Raw genomic sequence first — 10,869 nt, forward strand, 5'->3', positions numbered from 1 at the left:
AATTAGTTAAGTTTTAACTTACTTCTAACACTATTACCCAACGAAATCACATTACTTGTTTGGAAAACTTAACACCTTTCTAAGTCTAATTAGTGAAGGTTTAACTTACTTCTAACACTATTACCCAACGAAATCACATTACTTGTTTGGAAAACTTAACACCTTTCTAAGTCTAATTAGTGAAGGTTTAACTTACTTCTAACACTATTACCCAACGAAATCACATTACTTGTTTGGAAAACTTAACACCTTTCTAAGTCTAATTAGTGAAGGTTTAACTTACTTCTAACACTATTACCCAACGAAATCACATTACTTGTTTGGAAAACTTAACACCTTTCTAAGTCTAATTAGTGAAGGTTTAACTTACTTCTAACACTATTACCCAACGAAATCACATTACTTGTTTGGAAAACTTAACACCTTTCTAAGTCTAATTAGTGAAGGTTTAACTTACTTCTAACACTATTACCCAACGAAATCACATTACTTGTTTGGAAAACTTAACACCTTTCTAAGTCTAATTAGTGAAGGTTTAACTTACTTCTAACACTATTACCCAACGAAATCACATTACTTGTTTGGAAAACTTAACACCTTTCTAAGTCTAATTAGTGAAGGTTTAACTTACTTCTAACACTATTACCCAACGAAATCACATTACTTGTTTGGAAAACTTAACACCTTTCTAAGTCTAATTAGTGAAGGTTTAACTTACTTCTAACACTATTACCCAACGAAATCACATTACTTGTTTGGAAAACTTAACACCTTTCTAAGTCTAATTAGTGAAGGTTTAACTTACTTCTAACACTATTACCCAACGAAATCACATTACTTGTTTGGAAAACTTAACACCTTTCTAAGTCTAATTAGTGAAGGTTTAACTTACTTCTAACACTATTACCCAACGAAATCACATTACTTGTTTGGAAAACTTAACACCTTTCTAAGTCTAATTAGTGAAGGTTTAACTTACTTCTAACACTATTACCCAACGAAATCACATTACTTGTTTGGAAAACTTAACACCTTTCTAAGTCTAATTAGTGAAGGTTTAACTTACTTCTAACACTATTACCCAACGAAATCACATTACTTGTTTGGAAAACTTAACACCTTTCTAAGTCTAATTAGTGAAGGTTTAACTTACTTCTAACACTATTACCCAACGAAATCACATTACTTGTTTGGAAAACTTAACACCTTTCTAAGTCTAATTAGTGAAGGTTTAACTTACTTCTAACACTATTACCCAACGAAATCACATTACTTGTTTGGAAAACTTAACACCTTTCTAAGTCTAATTAGTGAAGGTTTAACTTACTTCTAACACTATTACCCAACGAAATCACATTACTTGTTTGGAAAACTTAACACCTTTCTAAGTCTAATTAGTGAAGGTTTAACTTACTTCTAACACTATTACCCAACGAAATCACATTACTTGTTTGGAAAACTTAACACCTTTCTAAGTCTAATTAGTGAAGGTTTAACTTACTTCTAACACTATTACCCAACGAAATCACATTACTTGTTTGGAAAACTTAACACCTTTCTAAGTCTAATTAGTGAAGGTTTAACTTACTTCTAACACTATTACCCAACGAAATCACATTACTTGTTTGGAAAACTTAACACCTTTCTAAGTCTAATTAGTGAAGGTTTAACTTACTTCTAACACTATTACCCAACGAAATCACATTACTTGTTTGGAAAACTTAACACCTTTCTAAGTCTAATTAGTGAAGGTTTAACTTACTTCTAACACTATTACCCAACGAAATCACATTACTTGTTTGGAAAACTTAACACCTTTCTAAGTCTAATTAGTGAAGTTTTAACTTACTTCTAACACTATTACCCAACGAAATCACATTACTTGTTTGGAAAACTTAACAACTTTCTAAGTCTAATTAGTTAAGTTTTTACTTACTTCTAAACACTATATTCACCAATGAAATCACATTAAGTATTTTGAGAAATTAAAGACTTTCTAAGTCTAATTAGTTAAGTTTTAACTTACTTCCCCAAAAATATATTCATCAACTAAATTACATGAAGTATTTGGAGAACTTAAAGACTTTCTAAGGCTAATTAGTTAAGTTTTAATTTAACTAAAACACTATATTCATCAACTAAATCACATTAACTTATTTGGAGAACTTAAAGACTTTCAAACTCTAATTAGTTAAGTTTTAACTTACTTCCAAACATATACTATATTCACCAATGAAATCACTTTACTTATTTGAAGAACTTAACAATTTTTTCAAGTCTAATTTATTATATTTTATCTTACTTCTAACACTATATTCACCAACTAAATCACATTAAGTATTTGGGAAACTTAAAGAATTTCTAAGGATAATTAGTAATGATTTGGCTTAACTAAAACATTATATTCATCAATTAATTCAAATTAACTTATTTGAAGAACTTACAAACTTTCTAAGTCTAATCAGTAAACTTTTAACTTAATTCAAACACTATATTCACCAACTTAATCACATTAACTTATTTGAAGAACTTACCAATTTTTCTAAGTGTAATTAGTTAAGTTTTAACTTACTTATAACACTATTCACCAACGAAATCACATCACTTGTTTGGAAAACTTAACAAATTTCTAAGTTTAATTAGTTAAGTTTTAACTTACTTCTAACACTTTATTGACCAACTAAATCACATTTAGTATTTGGAGAACTTAAAGACTTTCTAAGGCTAATTAGTTTATGTTTAACTTACTTCTAACACTATATTTACCAACTAAATAACATTAAGTATTTGGAGAACTTAAAGACTTCCTATGTCTAATTAGTTAAGTTTTGACTTACTTCAAAACACTATATTCACCAACAAAATCACATTACTTAATTGAAAAACATAACAACTTTCTAAGTCTAATTAGTAAAGTTTTAACTTACTTCTAACACTATGTTCACCAACTAAATCACATTAAATATTTGGAGAACTTAAAGATTTTGTAAGGCTAATTAGTTAAGTTTTAACTTAACTAAAACACTATATTCATCAACTAAATGACATTAACTTATTTGAGAACTTAAAGACTTTCTAAGTATAATTAGTTAAGTTTTAACTTCATTCAAACAGTATATTCACCAACTAAATCACATTAACTTATTTCAATAACTTAACAATTTTTCTAAGTCTAATTAGTTAAGCTTTAACTTACTTTTAACATTATTCACCAACGAAATCACATTAGTTGTTTGGAAAATTTAACAACTTTCTAAGTCTAATAAGTTAAGTGTTAACTTAACTAAAACACTATATTCAGCAACAAAATCACATTAACTTATTTGAAGAATTTAAAGAGTTTCTAAGTCTAATTAGTAAAGTTTTAACTTAATTCAGACACTATATTCACCAATTAAATCACATTAACTTGTTTGAAGAACTTAACAATTTTACTAAGTTTAATTAGTAAAGATTTAACTTATTTCTAACACTATTCACCAACGAAATCACATTACTTTTTTGGAAAACTTAACAACTTTCTAAGCCTTAATATTTTAAATTTTAACTTACTTCTAACCACTATATTCACCATCGAAATCACATTAAGTATTTCGAGAACTTAATGACTTTCTAAGTCTAATAACTCAAGTTTTAACTTACTTCCTAAACACTATATTCACCAACTGAATCACATATAGTTTTTGGAGAACTTAAAGACTTTCTAAGGCTAGTTAGTTAAGTTTTACCTTAACTAAAACACTATATTGATCAACTAAATCACATTAACTTATACGGAGATCTCAAAGACTATCTAAATCTAATTAGTTAAGTTTTAACTTAATTCAAGCACTATATTCACCATATAAATAACATTAACTTATTTGAATAACTTATAAATTTTTATAAGTCTAATAAGTTAAGTTTTAACTTACTTCTAACACTATTCACCAACGAAATCACATTACTTGTTTGGAAATCTTAACAACTTTCTAAGTCTAATAAGTTAAGTATTAACATAACTAAAACACTATATTCAGCAACTAAATCACATTAATTTATTTGAATAACTTATAGACTTCCTAAGTCTAATTAGTTAAGTTTTAACTTAATTCAAACACTATATTCACCAATTAAATCACATTAACTTGTTTGAAGAACTTAACAATTTTTCTAAGTCTATTTAGTTAGGTTTTAACTTACTTCTAACACTATTCACCAACGAATTCACATTACTTGTTTAAAAAACTTAAAAAATTTCTATGTTTAATTAGTTAAGTATTAACTTAACTAAAACACAGTATTCATCAACTAAATAACATTAACTTATTTGAAGAATTTAAAGAGTTTCTAAGAATAATTAGTTAAGTTTTGATTTAATTCAAACACCATATTCACCAATTAAATCACATTAATTTGTTTGAAAAACTTAACAATTTTTCTAAGTCTAATTAGTTAAGTTTTAACTTACTTCTAACACTGTTCACAAACGAAATCACATTACTTGTTTGACAAACTTAACAACTTTCGAAGTCTAATTAGTTAAGTTTTTACTTACTTCGAAACACTATATTCACCAATGAAATCACATTAAGCATTTGGAGAACTTAAAGACTTTCTATGTCTAATTAGTGAAGTTTAACTTACTTCCCAAAAACTATATTCACCAACTAAATCACATTAACTATTTGGAGAATTTAAAGACTTTCTAAGGCTAATTAGTTAAGTTTTAATTTAACTAAAACACTATATTCATCAACTAAATCATATTAACTTATTTGGAGAACTTAAAGACTTTCTAAAGTCTAATTAATTAAGTTTTAACCTACTTCCAAACATATACTATATTCACCAACGAAATCACATTATTTGAAGAATTTAACAATGTTTCTAAGTCTAATTAGTTATGTTTTATCTTACTTCTAAAACTATATTCACCAACTAAATCACATTAAGTATTTGGAAAACTTAACTACTTTCTAAGACTAATTAGTTAAGTTTTATTGTAACTAAAATATTATATTCATCAATTAAATCATATTTACTTATATGAAGAACTTAAAGACTTTCTAAGTCTAATAAATTAAGTTTAAACTTAATTCAAACACTATATTAACCAACTTAATCACATTAACTTATTTAAAGAACTTATCAATTTTTCTAAGCCTAATTAGTTAAGTTTTAACTTACTGATAACACTATTCACCAACGAAATCATATTACTTGTTTGGAAAACTTAAAAACTTTCTATGTTTAATTAGTTAAGATTTAACTTACTTCTAACACTATATTGACCAACTAAATCACATTTAGTATTTGGAGAACTTAAAGGCTTTCTAAGGCTAATTATTTTAGGTTTAACTTACTTCTAACACTATATTCACTAACTAAATAACATTAAGTATTTGGAGAACTTAAAGACTTCTTAAGTCTAATTAGTTATGTTTTAACTTACTTCAAAACACTATATTCACCAACGAAATCACATTAGTTATTTGGAAAAGTTATAACTTTCTAAGTCTAATTAGTTAAGTGTTAACTTACTTCCAACACTATTTTCACCAACTAAATCACATTAGGTATGTGGAACTTAAAGACTTTCTACGTCTAATTAGTTAAGTTTCAACTTACTTCCAAACACTATATTCACCAACAAAATGACATTACTTATATGAAAAACATAAAAACTTTCTATGTCTAATTAGTAAAGTTTTAACTTACTTCTAACACTATATTCACCAACTAAATCACATTAACTATTTGGAGAACTTAATGACTTTCTAAGGCTAATTAGATAAGTTTTAACTTAACTAAAACACTATATTCATCAACTAAATCACATTAACTTATTTTGAGAACTGAAAGACTTTCTAAGTCTAATTAGTTAAGTTTTAACTTAATTCAAACAATATATTCACCATCTTAATCACATTAATTATTTGAATAACTTTTCAATTTTTGTAAGTCTAATTAGTTAAGTTTTAACTTACTTTTAACACTATTCACCAACGAAATCACATTACTTGTTTGGAAAACTTAACAACTTTCTAAGTCTAATTAGTTAAGTTTGAACTTAACTAAAACACTATATTCATCACTAAATCACATTAACTTATTTGAAGAACTTAAAGATTTTCTAAGTCTAATTAATTAAGTTTTAACTTAATTCAAACACTATATTCACCAATTAAATCACATTAACTTATTTGAAGAACTTAACAATTTTACTAAGTCTATTTAGTTAGGTTTTAACTTACTTCTAACACTATTCACCAACGAAATCACATTACTTGTTTAAAAAACTTAAAAACTTTCTATGTTTAATTAGTTAAGTATTAACTTAACTAAAACACTATATTCATCAACTAAATAACATTAACTTATTTGAAGAATTTAAAGAGTTTCTAAGTGTAATTAGTTAAGTTTTAATTTAATTCAAATACTATATTCACCAATTAAATCACATTAAGTATTTGGAGAACTTAAAGACTTTCTAAGGCTAATTAGTTAAGTTTTAACTTAACTAAAACAATATATTGATCAACTAAATCACATTAACTTATTTGAAGAACCAAGTGTAAAAACTAGATGGACACAAATCAAGCTTGCAATCAATCGATTTAGTCATCAATAGGTGTAACACCATGTAGCCGAAATAGACCAAACATTAGTTTTTCAGAAAAATCTGCAGGTGCTACCAACGTTGGCATCGACGGACCGTAGCCTGAACCACGGTCCGTCCTGCACAATCGTGGGATCAGAAACTCCCAAAAATTTTAGCCTAGAAAAATTTGTTAAGTCTTGGACAATGGACGGACTTACGTTCCGTAGTCCGTGACCGTCGATCAAGACTCCCTTAATCCACTCTCTGACAAGAGCTATGGATGACCAGCATTGTTTGGAGTTGGACCTACGGTCCGTAGGTGGAAAATTTGCAGTCAGTTAAGAGGAAATTGAGTTGGGTCAACTTAAAGTGATCATAACTCTTAGCAAAAAGTGAATTAGGTCTCTCATGACCTACCCACAGATAGATAATTGAATTATCTTTCCATATCCACCAACCTTGCTAAAATCAGACCTCCAAGTAAAACGTTATGCCCACTTTTGTAAAGGCCTGTCGTACAGGCCCTCAGGACGGACCCAACGTCGGGCTCATGACGGACCGTCAGTCCTGGCCGTCGTGAGGCCTGACAGCAACCTGCCCAGGGGTCTTGTTGACCTTTCCCCATACCGTTTAAACCCTAAATTACGTCGTTTTGACCCTAAATCATAAGATTTTAGTTAGTTTAAGCCTAGAAACATAATTAAAACATATCCAATTCAAATCATTAAATCAAAACTTAGAAAATTAGAGCAAGCGAGGAGAAAAAAGCACAAGAACCCTCGTTCAAGAACGCCACAAGCTCCAGCAGTTCCACCCCGAAACTTAAGTATTTTTCTGTGAATTTCATCACCAGGCATGTGGGATTTCTCTAGTGGGTTCCTTTCACCCATTGGATCCTTAGTTTCAGTCAGTTCTTGATTCTCTTATCATGATTAAACCTAGGATTTCTAGAACTTTGATATAACATCATGAATTTATTAAATATATGTTCCAAATCTGATTATCATGTAATTACTCAGATTATCACATGAATTTCAGAACTCTAGCATTGTATTTCTTTAGTTCTTCAATTACATATGCTAGGTCATATATTTCAGACACTTCGGATATACATGCCTCAATTATAAATACATAATTACCAGATTAGTTGTTGCATTCTAAGTTTGCATGTTCAGTTTTGAGCTATCCAGTATTTACAAAAACTCAGATATAATCAGTTAATTTACAGAATTCATTGAGAGTAGCATAATACCGAGGTGGCCTAGGGTTTAGCGTACCCAATAGTCCCAGAACTACTAACCTAGTAGGTTGTAAGTCCCCTCTATGACAATAAGTTTAGTGATCACGCCAGCATGCCTTTATACCTTTGGTAGGACATATTGGGTCCTCTCGATAGGGCATATACATCGGACTCCGCATTTAGCTCATGTGGTTTTATTATCGGTTATTAGTAGCTCCCACAGTTCAGTCAGACTCTTTGCATTGACCATTTATCAGTATATTCAGTATTTAGATTCAGCATGTTATAAATTGGTCATTGCATCCAGTTAGCTCAAAAATCAGCACATCACGTTCATATACTTATAGTTGTTTTAGTGCTTGTTCAGTTATGTTTTATTTTATATTTACTCTATCCTACATGCTCAGTACCTTGAAGTACTCATGCATACGTGCGCTACATCTTCTCGTGATGTAGGTTCAGGTTCTCAGCATCAAGATCACGCATAGATTGATTGCTTGATCTCCCATTCTGCAGATTCAGTGGTGAGTCCTCATTCTCCGAGGACAACAGTCATGAGTTTCATTTCAGTCTTTAGTCATTTAGTTTCAGTTTTTGCTAGATTTAGCTGGGGCTTGTCCAGTATTTCTAGTCTAGCTTAGAGGCTATTTTTAGACATAGTTTGATTCAGCTTAGTATTGAGTTAATATTTCTTTTGTATTAAACTCATTGTTTCAAATATCTGAGTTATAGAATATGGGTATTCCCCATCCTTTCATTTTAAGTATGATTTAGCTTCCGCAACAATTTATTATCTTTAGTATGCTCATGATCATGCAAGCAGGGTTAGCTTGGGATCACTTGTGGTCCTAGGTTCCGTGTCCGCGTCTAGGGGGTAGCTCGGGGCGTGACAATAAGATCAACTAGTGTTGATACTCATCCTTAACAAATATATTATTTCTAATTTTAAAGGTAAGTGTCAACACTAGATGGACACAAATCAATCTTACAAGAAAATTGATTTTGTCATCAATAGGATCAACTAGTGTTGGTACTTATGCTTAATAAATATATGATATCTAAATTTAAAGCTAAGATTCAACACTAGATGGACACAAATCGATCTTGAAAGAAAATCGATTTAGTCATCAATAGCATCAACTAGTGTTGATACTTATCCTTAACAAATATATTATTTCTAAATTTAAAGCTAAGTGTCAACACTAGATGGACAGAGATCAATCTTGCAAGAAAATTTATTTTATCATCAATAGGATCAACTAGTGTTGGTACTTATGCTTAACAAATATATTATATATAAATTTAAAGTTAAGTGTCAACACTAGATGGACACAAACCGATCTTGCAAGAAAATCGATTTAGTCATGAATAGGATCAACTAGTGTTGATACTTACCCTTAACTAATATATTATTTCTAAATTTAAAGCTATGTGTCTACACAAGATGGACATAGATCAATCTTGCAAGAAAATTTATTTTGTCATCACTAGGATCAACTAGTGTTTGTACTTATGCTTAACAAATATATTATATCTAAATTTAAAGCTAAGTGTGAACACTAGATGAACACAAACCGATCTTGCAAGAAAATCGATTTAGTCATCAATAGGATCAACTAGCGTTGATACTTAGCCTTAACAAATATATTATTTCTAAATTTAAAGCTAAGTGTCTACACAAGATGGACACAAATCAAGTACTTGGATACAAACTCATTATATAAAATAATTGTACTTGGCCTTTAGAGATTTGGAATCACCAAACCTTATCCAACTTTGATGAATCAAGCAATATTATGTTGTATCAAATTTTTTATATGTTGAGCTTCTTGAGTTTCCTAGCACGAAAAGAGGTAAAAAAGTTAACACTAGAAAAATAGAGTTTGAACTTACTTACACGCACATGTTACATACAAGAAGATCAAGTAACAGTTTGAACTAACATACACGCACAAGCACATGTTACTCTTAAGTCATTTGTATTTTTATTTCAAAATAGTTCGATTTGATTCACTAACATCAATAGCTCAACTCAAGTATGGATTCCCACCAACCTACTAATTTATCCCAAACACGAGGATGTATGATTTTTTCTTTATGATAGAACCATTTATTAACAACAAAAATATTACAACTCTACCATAATAATATTACTTCAAGCACTTCAATAAACAAAATTGGAAATATGTTTTCAACTATAGATTTTAATAACACTTCAAGCACTTCAATAAAAATCTTTTAAGGGAGATGTGCATACAAAAACGCAAGCAAAAAGTAGCAACTCCCAAAGTCAGAAAACTAGTTCCTTTAGGTGGTCCTAAAGACTGATGAACATCAATACAAAAAATTATGAGGTAATAATAAAAAAGGGTTAACAAACTGTTGCTAACTTATGAACATCATTAAGAAAATTATGAGGTAATAAGAAAAAGGGAACACAAACCGTGATATATCCGTTGGGTACGAAATTACAGACATTTGAGCCTCATCTTGAGCAGTTTGTGTTGTTGCTATCGCCCTCTAGCCGAGCTGCTGGCTTGCTGTCGTTGGTTGGAGCTTCTGGCCGCCTAGGGTTGTGCTGGAGTTGTGGCTGCTGCTGCGGCTGACGGATGCTCGCCGATGGCTGGCTGTTAATCCTCGCCCGAGTTCGCTGTGGAGAAGAGACGGGGGNAGAGGAGGGAGAAAGAGAGAGGGGTCGAGGGAAGAGGAGAAGAGGAAGACGAGAGGGAGAGAGAGGAGTTGCCGGGGCTGCTGCTCGCCGGTGATCCGTTCGGAGGAGGAGAATAGGAAAGCGGGGCGAAGGGAGAAGAGATGAGGGAAAGAGAGAGAGTCGGGCGAAGGGGGTGGGTATGAGAGAGAGATACATTTGAGTTAGGGTTTTGATATTATCCTTTTTTTAGGAGAAGTATTTAATTTACTGATCACGATATGTCAGTATTTTTTAGAATAATTATTTATATTTAATAAATACCAACATCGTGAATTCAATATTATTTTAATAAAATAATAATTTAAATAGGTCGGTATATATATATATATATATATA

The sequence above is a fragment of the Solanum pennellii genome, chromosome 1 (assembly GCF_001406875.1).
Source record: "Solanum pennellii chromosome 1, SPENNV200".
NCBI classification, from domain to species: domain Eukaryota; kingdom Viridiplantae; phylum Streptophyta; class Magnoliopsida; order Solanales; family Solanaceae; genus Solanum; species Solanum pennellii.